General features: G+C 37.4%; 1 long non-coding RNA gene across 1 annotated transcript in view; it reads left to right on the plus strand.

Annotated features, from left to right (window-relative positions):
• The window catches only part of LOC140710460 (uncharacterized), a 278,707-nt gene that overhangs the window by 219,266 nt on the left and 47,124 nt on the right, over positions 1–12,317 (plus strand). Inside the window, exon 3 of the long non-coding RNA XR_012091485.1 lies at positions 663–742. This is a non-coding gene — a long non-coding RNA (uncharacterized lncRNA). The remainder of the gene's footprint in view (positions 1–662; positions 743–12,317) is intronic.

Below are 12,317 nucleotides of genomic sequence, written 5' to 3' on the forward strand. Positions count from 1 at the left end.
TCACCCCCTCTGTCTTCAGGTTTGGGATTCTTGAGTGCTTCCGTGGGCTCGCATTCCTTGTGTGTCTGTGTAGCCACTTCTTGGTTCAGATCCCTCTATTCCAGTAGTGTGGTCAGGGCAAGATAAATCTACTCCAGCCCTCAGAGCCTCATCTCAAGGGCAATAGAGGGCATTTGGAAACTTCTCTTGAGTAAGAGTATAGGGTATCCAAACTGACAAGGGACTCAGTGAAAATGCAGTTGCCCTCTGCTACCCAATGTGTGGCCCGTAGAATGTGCACGACTTTGCAGTCATGGAAGCACGTACTTCATTAAAATTGGGCTGGTTACTTTTTTCCCCCACAGAGACCATGTCCTGACTGTAGTTTATTAATACTACCTAGGCCGTGTACCATTATTCGTCCTGCTTGTATTCATGAATGGCCTGTTCGCAATAGGAACATCCAGGTAGAGATCAATAATCAGTCTCTTAGTTAGGGCAGAGAGAGGAAAAAAAAAGAAAATCCACTGGTGCACTGCATTCAGCTGTGTTTAAGAGGTCTTATCATTAAAGCAGCAGCAGGCATTTATAAACCAAGGTTGCCGGCAGTGCTGGGCAGACAGGATTAGAATAATCATCCATCAGGCTCTGTTTCATGAATGTTTTCCTTTGACTTTTGGCAGGATCTGCAACCTGAGCATATGCCAGCTGACATGGGAACACTGAGGCCAGCAATTTAAGGATTTCACATTTGCTTGCAGTGGTAAGATTTAAATATAAAACAACGAAGGGCATTAAATATTACTGGGTTCTGGCTTTTTCCATTAGATGCGAAAGTGAGGTTGTTTAGGTGTATCTTTTTTGATCAGTAAAGATCTCTACTTGCAAAACCAATGCAAACACAAGATAAATCCATAATCCATAAATATTGAACACAGTGTTTGTTGGTATGAGTGAAATAGGAAAACTAATAATTAGATTTTTTAAGTGTCTGCATCATTGGACTAAGTGGAGGAAATGGTTTCCATGTTGAACAACAAAACTATGTATATTCAGAAGAGATATGATTATACAGCACAAAGGGACACAGAGTTAAAGATCAATGGGGAGAAAGAAAGGGAAAGTAACTCTGTTTTCAGTTCTGCATGGGGCAGTCATACCTTTAACATGGGTCCAGATATTTGGTTTCTAAAACAACCACATTTGGAGTTAGCTGGGAGATTATGTAAAAATGAAGACTCTGTAAGCCGATGACAGTGCACCTCCACATGCTGTACACTTGCTGCCATCTGAGACATCTATACGACATTACTTAAAAAGAGAGTGATAATGTTGACAGACGGTTGGCAAATTGTGTTACTGGAAGATCATTTTGACAAGGGAAGTCGCCCACTCCTCTGTGTGTATGTGCATTTATATATATGTGTGGACAAACACACATATACTCTCTCCCTTAAATCTGAGGCCAAAATGTAATACTGAAAAAAGTAATAATTAAAATTTACATTCTTAATAAAAGAGAGCACCATCTTTGGACACATTTTCAATATAAAGTAGAAACTGCACCATGGTAGGGTTAAATAGTCTAACAAGATCATCTAGGCCTTGGTGGATTCTTTGGACCCTGTGTTGTTTAATTTAATAGGTTAAATTAAAAAATAATACACATTCCATTACCATCTTCCTTTAAGCCAGATCTTCATGGAGTAAACCTATATTTGGCACATTCAATTCTCTGAGAGCTACCATTTTAATATATTTTCTTTCTTTCCTTCTTTCTTTCTTTCTTTTTTTTTTTTTTTTTTTTTTGAGACAGAGTCTTGCTCTGTCAGCCAGGCTGGAGTGCAGAGACATAATTACAGTCACTGAAGCCTTGAACTCCGAGACTCAAAGGATCCTCCCACCTCAGCCTCCTGAGTAGCTAGGAGTACAGGCAAACACCACTGTGCCATCCTAATTTAAAAAAATTATAGAGATAGGGTATCACGTGTTGCCCATGCTGGTCTTGAACTCCTGGCCTCAAGTGATCCTCTTGCCTTGGTCTGCCAAAGTGCTGAGATTACAGGGGTGAGCCACTGCATTCAGCCACTAATATAGTTTCTATATATTTCTTAGTCCCAGTTTTCATGTGGTCTTATTGCAGATCCATGGTGCATTGAGTAAAATGTGACTTTGAGAAGCCTGATTTGCTCATTCTTGTGTGCTGACCATGGTGTTACATCTGTGAATTTCTGAAGGATGTATTTTAGAAATTCAGCATTCTTATTTAGTCTTCTTAGTATATTCTTCTCAAATTGCCTTGCTGCTTTATTCAGTCATATTATTGCAGTAACTTTTAGTTTAACAGCTTGTATTCTCAAAATCTATTTATGGAACAATGGAAGAATGATTGTAAAATAGCTTGGAAGATGCATTACTTAAACTGATACCTGGAAGTGATGATATAACTTCACACTTTTATGCATATAAAAGTAAATGAATGTATCATTATGGTTTATTTTATCTGAATATTACATTCCCCTTGAAAATTAAATAACTTGGCATTTGAGTTTCATGTTTTATTTCATGATTTAGAAGTGCTTTCTAGGAACTACTACCAAAGCCTAACTTCCATACGTAAGTCATGGTTTCCTCATATGTACATGGAATTTAAGATAACATCCTAATTAGAGTCATTAAATCTTCGATGTCAGAAGGGGCTGAATTAAACTGAATAGGGCTTTTAAAAATCCCCAAAGTTGAGCAATGTGAGGAGGAAAAAAAATTAAGAGAAACACGCATATGATTGGCCTTAATGATATTATAAGCCTATAAGGAAGTGGCCTAGGGCTCACATCTGGACCACAGAAGTCATCATTTCATCTGAACTGTGTGTATCAAATTATACTTTTTGTTATCAAAAGTGAAAGCCTGCAAAAAAAAAAAAAAATTCCAATAGACCATGCTAAATTGAGTTGCATCATTTAGAAAGTGGGAAGATTTTCTTAGAACTAGCCTTGGAGCTTCTTATCTCTGTAGAGAACCAAGGACCATACAGAATACTGTCCCACTTCTCCATATGAGGACACTGTTGAACAGATAGACTTGTTTGAGAAATAATCATGTAGAGTAACAGAGTGGAAAAGCACTAATGTAGACACCGATGTACCACAATCTTACCACAATGTACCACAATGTACCACAGCAAAAACCATACCTGATTTTGCTGGATAAGATTTTTTTTCTTTTGTCTCTAAGATTTTAAATAGCCTCTAAATGTCAGTCCTTAGTTTTTAATTTGTAAAAGGGGTTTAATACTTACTCTATTCTCTGTAGACTTAGCTGGATATAACATAATAAGTAAAAAATATTTTGTGGAACTTAAAATCACTACACAGAATTTAGTATTGCTAGAAAGTTGATTCCTTATTAATAGCACTTGTCTGATTTGAACATTGGGTCAGAAAAGCATCTTCATCGATGTGGTCTATGTTTTCACACTGAATGAAGGCTTACAGTTGCTCTGAGCTCTAATACACTTGACTGTTCTTATTAAATTATGGTAACAAAATGCAATCATTATAACTTTCCCTGAATTGTATGTGTATCTATTTTTAGTGTTGTTGATGCACTGATCCAAAATTTCAGTATTCTAAAATTACTCCAAATGAGAGTATGGGAGAGTACAGAGGAAATGTTTACGATACAATCCCTGTCAGTAAGGGGAGTGGAAAGGGTCTCTGGGGCTCATCCTTGTGGTAAAGCCGTCTTTCTCAGACCTCCTTTCCTCTAATTCTTTTCAGATGTAGACTTCCTACCATAGCAAACTCTGTGTATCTTCCTGCCCCTTCTCCTCCTCTCTACCCACTCCTGTCTCCTTTCTCCTCTCCTTCACACCTCAGAAAGTCCTTTGATTGTTTACAATCCAGGTTTTTTTTAGCTATTGACCCACAGCCTTCTGCTTCCATAAATCCTGCTTTAAGTGTTTGATCTGTAAGACAAATATACCCCCACAGCCCTGAGTTTACTCTCTGACTCTGTTTCATTACAAATGTTGTAGACAATCAATATGAGTTAGGGGTGGGGGGAAATGTCTTAGGTCAACAAACACAATTTGCTGGAACATACCATAATCTTTGCCCTTGCAAAGAACTGTTGATCACATGTCCTTTAAGAATAAAGCCAAGTTGTTGGAAAATGTAACTTAAATTAAATACACAGGAAATTCCAACAATTACACATGACATAAAAAATCTTTCAGAGCTCCCAGTTCATGTACTAATGTTAGAAGCAATCAAGGACTATGAATAATGGATGAAGTTAAACATAGTGGCCCAAATTTTTATCCAGAGTGCTAGAGAAGAACGTTAACATAATGGATGTGGGTCAAAGAAATTGCCTGACATATGAAATACCAAGCAAGAGTATCATCCATTTATTTTTTATTTAGGAATAAAGTTTGCACACCATGCCAAGGTCACCATTGTGGAGAAACTTACTTGTGTGCACTATGGTCCTCCCTAATGATAATGATATTCCTCCCCAGTCCCAAGACCCCCAGTCACATGGCAGCATCATTTGTACCTTCTGTGACAATTAAAATCCACCCTCATTTCTACCAATTTGTTATCCCAAGAGAACAAAAGTAACTAATAGCTCCTTCAAGCCTGGGTATGGTCTATTTTGTCCTCATGTTAGAACTTAATTTAAACCTTCCTTGGTCACAAAATTCTGAGACTAATCTGGGAAAGTAACCAAAGAGAATTAAGATGAGAATAAGGTTAAGTATGGGAAATGTTGTCCTAAAATACTCCACCCAAATTTCCATGTGTTTATAACTGACCCAATTAGCTTGAAAATTAGTTTGAAATCATCATAGCAGATCATAGTACTAATAACTCAATCAAACAGTGTACTCACAATCTGGCAGATCTGGCTACATCTATTATTTCTAGCATTCCCAACTCAAAAGGTAATTTCTCTTTTCAATCACTGACCTCTGTTTCTCCCCAAAGCCAATGTGGAGGTAAGATATAATCAGCAAAGAGAACTCCTTAGGACCCTTCCCAGGAAGGGGATCAGGACATTATGGAATTTGACAGAGATTCTAGTAGGGTCTCTCAAATCTCAGCTATTTTCATTAGCATTTTGTGAAGCTCCAGAAAACTGCAAGTATTTTCTGTTCTAGTCACCCCTTATTACTTTGCAGCTGATCAAAATAACCCATGACTAACAACAGGAACCCAAGAACCGCCATAACTGCAATGGTCTCATCTATCACTCAGACATTTTTTGTGTAATAAAGTCAAAAGCAAATTTTCTTCTTTTATTTTCAAGTTTTGCATCTGACAAAATGTCATTGGAGCTCAGTGACTTATGAAAAATTGGGACAGATTGAGAGCCTCTGATAAAGGCGATCTTTATATCACTAAAAGATTCTGCTAAATTGAGGGGAAAGGGGACTTATAGTTCTTAATAATGTGTTTTATCAACCACCTGCAAAAATTTTTAATTAAATATCTAAAGATACATTGTAAGATATTATTGTAAAATACACAAACATGATTCCAGAAACATTTTAAAAGGTTGAATATTTAATATTTATTTGTTTTAGAGATAGAGGGAAAGAGGAGATCAGAAACATATATTGTGTAATCATATTATGATTTCGTCCTCATATCAGGCAAGAAGATATGCTCTGCCATACCATCCCATGATTATGTACTTTAGCTTTTAGACTCTATCTGCTTATATTGTGTGTGTGTGTATGTGTGTGTGTGTGACAGAGACAGAGAGAATATGAATGTCTGAGAAAGTAGGAAAGAGTTATCGTTAAAAGTAAAACTCTCAGAGGTTGCCTGAAGGGGCAAGATTTACCAAATATCTATTGTTTAAGGAGTGACAATTACTGCTAAGATTAAAAATAGTAATTTTAGAATTGTTATGAATTCTTAGTGTTGTTTTGGTGTGTTTTTCAGTGAGCTGTAGTGCCATATTGTCATGGCACTACCATGACAACTGTTGTGTCCTTGGATCCCCTGAAATCTTGATTTCATAAATGGAGGATATCATGGTAAAAACAGACATTTCTAAATATTAATTTTCCATGTGAAAGGCATTAATCATTTTGCTTTTTCTTTTCCTAATCACTCATGCATCCTTTTTTTTTTTTTTTTTTTTTTTTGGCAAGCCATTCATTGAACAAATGTTTATCAATCACCATGTAGGTATTGCTAGACATTGTTTTATATATTGGGGATGCTGAAGTAAACCCAATAGATAAAAATGTCTGCATTCAAGGAAGTTAGTTTTCAATGGAGGAGATAAACGATGCAGGGATAAAAATATCTAAAATATAGCATTTATATATTTTATATTCCCATATATATTTTTATATATAGATGAGTGCAAAAAGAAAAAAGAGGAGATATGAAATGGTATATGGGGCTGAACTTTACATAGAGTGGCCTGGTAAAGATTTTCTATGTAGGTAACTTCTGAGAAAAAGACTTCAAGGAAATGAGACAGCAAGCCAGGCAGAAATCTGAGGAAGATTGTTCTAGGCAGAAAGAACAGTAAGTGCAAAAGCTCTGGGACAAGAGAATGGGTAGTATATTTGAAAATTAGCAGGGAGGCTATTCAGTCTGAATCGTTACAAGGATCACTCTGGCTGCCATGCCGAGAATGTGTCTTAGTCTGTTCAGGCTGCTATACTGGGTGGCTTATAAACAACAGAAATTTATTTCTCACAGTTCTGGAGGCTAAGAAGTCCAAGATCAAGGCATCAACAAATGCAGTGTCTGATGAGGGCCCATTTCCTTGTTCATAGATGGAGCCTTCCATTTGTCCTTACGTGGTGGGAGAGACGAGAAAGCTCTCTGGGATTTTTTAAATAATTGCAGTAATCCCATTTTTGAGGGCTATACCCTCATTACCTAATCACCCTCCCAAACACCCCACCTCTTGATACCATCACCTAAAGTGTCAGGATTTCAACATAAGGATTTTGGCGGAACATAAACATTAAGCCCATAGCAGAGTAGGAAGAAACTCCCAGGGTGGGTGGGGAAGACATAAGTAGGTAGACCACTTAGGAGACTGCTTCAGTAACTTCAGGAAGAGAGGATAGGGTCCTGTGCCTAGATAGAGAAGGTGACCCTGACTAAGAGCACAAATAACTTGTCTGTAAGAACAAGAAAGGTGTGGATAGGTGGGAAGAGATGGTAGTCACAGGATATGAAGGTTCTCTTTTGATTGTTTAGCAAATGTCAGTCACATTAGACTGCGTAAGTGCAAGCATACAGTGATCACCTGATTGAATTTAAGGAGGGTTATGATTTCACCAGGAAAGTTCACCAACATAAAAAAGGAGCTAGGAAAAGATTATAATGATCCTCTATGGAATTTAAGCTGGAAAGGAGGGAGAGAATTTCATGAGAGAGCTATGTCTCAGGGATAGAGAGAGTGAATTTCAGGTCCTTGTGGGATTTTAGAATTGTAGGAGTTAGGGTGTTAGAAGGAGTGATCAGGAAAAATAAGAGATCATGATCATAGAAGAGAATATTTAAAATTGAGATTCTTGCAAGGAGTGCAGTTATTGATAACCACAAAGTCAAGTGTTTGACTGTGTAAGTGAGTGACTCAAGAAGGATGGCTGATGAAATTTCTAAAAGCAAAGTAGTCCAGAAACTGAAAAACAGGTTATTGGAGGGATCATGCCATTGGATATGAAAATGGCCAAAAATTAAATAGGGATAGTATTAGAGAAAGTGATAATGAACCATTTGCTAAAATCTCCAATGAATGGAGGGAGAATGAACTGGAGGATGGTGGAGGAAGCACCAACAAGAGTTGGGGAGTACAGCCTGATGCCATGAAAGAGAAAGCTGGAGTTTTATTGAGGAAGAAGGACAAAAGGCCTGGACACAGCAATGAAGAACACGGAGGACACCTACTATACTTTTATGCTCCTTGGTAAGAGGGATCTAGGAGAGTAAAAGCTACCTCTTGAAAGGGCTTTAGTGGAATGAGTATGTGGGCAGTCAGATCTCAACTAGTGCAAAACGGTGAAAGGGAAGTTTCCACAGGAAGTAGAGAATAAGCAGATTTACTGATGACTGACCTCAAGTCCCAGAGGATTCAGTGAAAGACTTTCAGGAGGTATGAGGCTAAGATCAGAACAAGTAGTGAACAAAGCCACATGAGGATTAGAGAAGAGGAGATAAGAGATGACCTGGAAGTGCTGGGCTGGTGTGGTGACTGATCTGCCGTGGTCCGATAATAGCTGGTCTGCTGGTCCAGGGCAGGTGGTGGTGGTGAGGCTATGAGTGTTGAGAGGAAAGAGAGTTATGTGCAAGTTTTGGGGGTGTGACAGACCTTTCCAAGAACATGAAGTGCTCTCAGGTGACCATTGACTGTTACTGAGGAGACTGTTATCCTTCAGAAGGGTGATGTGCTCAGCACACACAGATACCCTCTTAAGTTGAACCGAACAGTGGCCTTCAGCTCAGTGGTCTTACACTGAATGGGCTGACTCCCTCTGAGTTCATCATTACAGAGCCCAATGGCTCAACTTTAATCAGAGGATACCTTTACCTTCCTTCATCAGTAGAACGTCGTATTATTGGGCTTGTCATATACAGACTGTGAAGCTTATTTTCATCATTTAAAGCATTCTTTTGTGTTCTGTGCTGTTTCTCCCCTCAAACTGTTTATAAACCTTTCTTCCCCCTCCCCTCATTTTCTCTCCTAACTTGTTCTACTCCTTGATGCTGTGAATGAATGAATAACTGCCTTTGTGTCCATTGCCTCCAGTGTCTCTGGAAGTACTGCCTTCTCCCCGTCTGTGCGTACTAGTTTCCCCGTAGTTTTGCTCATCTTCTATTTTGTGCATTCTGAGCTGTGTAAAGGTATGTGCGTTGCAAGTCCTAGTGGTCCTCTCCTCTGTTTGTCCTGCCCTTCTGCCTTTGCTGAACTGATGTGAGAACTGTTGCTGTATCATAAGTGACTGTTAACTTTTTTTTTTTTAATCTAAAACAATTCTAAAACCAACATCTTTTGGGGAAGGATGATAATATTCATACAGTTTGTGGTATGGGACTCTAATAAAATGCAAGTTGTAATGAAATCTAAGGCCTCAGGCCCACTGTCTCCAAAAAGTAAAGTTATTTTCTGTTTGTGACCTTAGGGGCAGCTATTCAGTTTTCTAGGACAAAAAAGTGTACATATGAAGTAGATATGAATAGAATTAGGATCACAGTTAGTGACAGAGACCATCAGTACCATTGGGGTTATCGTGAACCATAAAATTGCTATTGCTCTTCTCTTATAATGTAGAGATATTGCAAGGATTTTAAAGTCTAATATGTTTGGACTTTTTATTGGAAGTAAATGATATGAGTTAGTGAAGAACACATGATTTAGATAAACGAACTTTTCTTAACAGTTAAAATTATTTACTTTTCATCCTCACCTATACCATTGGTTATTTCTTTATTCACGTTCTAAGACAAGATTCAGTCCTCTTGTTATACTCCTCAATCTCCCTTAGGTTCTCAATTTCAGGTTCTCACCACCTGCAGTTTCTGAGGCAGTGCCATATAGAGTAAGAGCACTGGGTATGGCAGGAAAGGACTAGTGTTTAAAGTCTGGCTTTGCCGCTCACTAGCTATACAATGCTGAAGACATCAGTGAAGTGCTGTTATCCTCTATTTTCTTATCATAGGGTTGCTATGTTTAACTACCCTCATGTGTTTGAAAGTGCTCAGCATTTATAAAGAGTAGATCCTAAATAAATATGCACTCGTAATTTATGTTTATCATCTACTCCTTGGTTTTGACTTCAGGTGATAGATTAATTTTAATGTTTTATTTTTGATGCTTTCTGTTTCTCTGGCGTCCTCAACTATTCACTCCATTTTTCTGCTTAAGGAGTTTTTTGCCTTTACTTTTCACTTGACTGATGAGTGTGTACCATATTAGATTAGATTTGTGGTTGGAATGGGGAGGTATTAGGAGCCTCTCTTCTAGATAAGGGGGGATCAGAAGTAAAGGTGCCAATGACATGTATGACAAAAACTAAATATTTTTGAGGTCGAAGGGAAAGATGAGATGATGGGAACCTGAGTGTCAGTTGATGGTAAAAAGTTTTCATAAAGTTAACCTCTAACAATGTCCGTAGTGTGTAGAACTACAAAGGGTAAAATAACATTTGACTGCCTTTTCTAGAAACTATAAATAATCAGTTTAATAAAATAAAATTCTATTGTCTCCACATAATTATAGATATGTGACTTCATAGTGTGTAATTTTGATTTCTTCACACATCTTCCTTAGCACATAGAGCACAGAATGTTTGAGAACTAGGAAGACAGGAACTGTTCAGTGAGCAGCAATAACTCAGAACCGTAATGTTAAGGGGGTTCATTATTTATTTATTTTTCTTTAGAGGGTGAAAACCAAAGGGCAGGTGATTTAATTTAAAATTAATTTCCTTCCTTCCTTCCTTCCTTCCTTCCTTCCTTCCTTCCTTCCTTCCTTCCTTCCTTCCTTCCTTCCGTTTTCTTGTAACTGCATATTGTTGGAGTCTTCAGTCAGGTATCATTGAATTAAAAACCAAACCCAGTCATCACCATTTAAGTGATGAAGTATGTACAATGAAACTCCAAACAGTAGAGACAGTTAAAACAGATAAGTTTCCAAGCTCAGTTTCTTGATTGATACTACCTTTTCAAAACAGTTGGGTATTCCATGTCATTTAAATGGCAAAGAGAAAAAGAGAATATATTCTGCCTGACTGTGTCTCTTTGGTCATCTTTTCACACTCCATTAGAGGCTTTATCCAGCTTTTGTATTCAGACTTCATTGTGTTTTTCTGGTGCTAGAAGAAACTTCAATGAGGACATGATGAATGTCCATATTAAATTACATTCCCCTCCCCTTTTAATTAAGTTCATTTAAATTTAATTTTGTAATCTTACTTCAGTAAACCATTTGACTCCAGATGTTGGATGTACTTCTTCTTATTTCTGCTTCCACATAATCGTACCTGTAAAAGATTTATCACTGCAAGAGGCATTTTGGAACCTTTCAGAGGATTTTTGGCATATGCTTCACGGATGACTGGTAACATGAGCAATTAACATCCTAAAATGTTCTTATGCTCTCCAGAATATTTTTAATGGGATAAGTTATTTTTATTAGCCTGAACTTTAAACAAATAATCATCTTAAAGGAAACATTATCATCAAAACAACTCAGTTGAAACAGAAACCCAACCCTAAAGGAAATTGGTAAGAGTGAGAAAAAAAAGACCTTTGGGCTAAAACAACCTTTAACAAAGATATATAACCAAAGGCAAGGCTTGATCTTTTGCTAAAATGAGAGTTAGAAGCAGAGTTCCTGTTTCTTCCAGTTGAGTCTGAGTCACTTCTGTGTGTGCTGTAATGCATATATTATAGAGTGATGGGCCACACCTCTTTTGCTTAGGGAACATTTAACTCTGGCTTTTGGTGATAGAACATTCAGATCAATCAGAACAACCCAAGAACTACCCGCTTTGCACACCAAAAATAGAAACTCACACTAGTGTATTTGAGAAACTATAGCTGCCTTGGAACCTAGAACTCAGACTTACTCCATTCATAAATGATCTTCACCATCAGGTATCAGGCATTCTTAGCCACATAAAGATTGCTAGTAAATAGCCTTTCTTGTTTTTAGAATTATTTGAATGCTTACAATTGTTCTGAATCTGCCTTCTTGCTTCCTTAAGTCAAAGCTTATTTAATAACATACTTGATAGCCCTCCTGGGACCTTGTCTAATGAAACTCCTAGTTCTCATCAAAGAAACATAGACTACAATTCAACCTTTAGATGACATACTAAAGAAAAACAGCAACTACAAATACATAGCATAAAGAAATCAATTCTTTTTCCTCAAGTGAAAAATTATACTTCATGTTTTGGATATGTAATAATGTGTCTTGATGTATATGAAATATTCGCCACTACAGTAAACAAATTAAAGTATGGATTTTTCCTCAGACTTAAGGGACTCAGTAAGCAAGCTCTAATTTTATTCTTTTACAATCTTGTTTGGCAGGGACAGGTATGTGTGTGTGCATTGGTGGTGGGGATTATCTAAAACCCACTCGAGTTTAGCATTTACTGTTTCCAAGTGCTTTTCTTGCTCAGAGTACTAAATAATACTAAAAATCATTTAAAGATGACAGTTAGCATTGCGACCAGGCATAATTTGTTTGTCCATAATTGACAGACAAAGAACTCATGTTTTCTGCTTATATCTAATATAACAAAAGCTCAGAGAATGATTCTGTGAGTCATAGAATTTTGCAAC

The sequence above is a fragment of the Chlorocebus sabaeus genome, chromosome 26, assembly GCF_047675955.1.
Source record: "Chlorocebus sabaeus isolate Y175 chromosome 26, mChlSab1.0.hap1, whole genome shotgun sequence".
Lineage (NCBI taxonomy): Eukaryota > Metazoa > Chordata > Mammalia > Primates > Cercopithecidae > Chlorocebus > Chlorocebus sabaeus.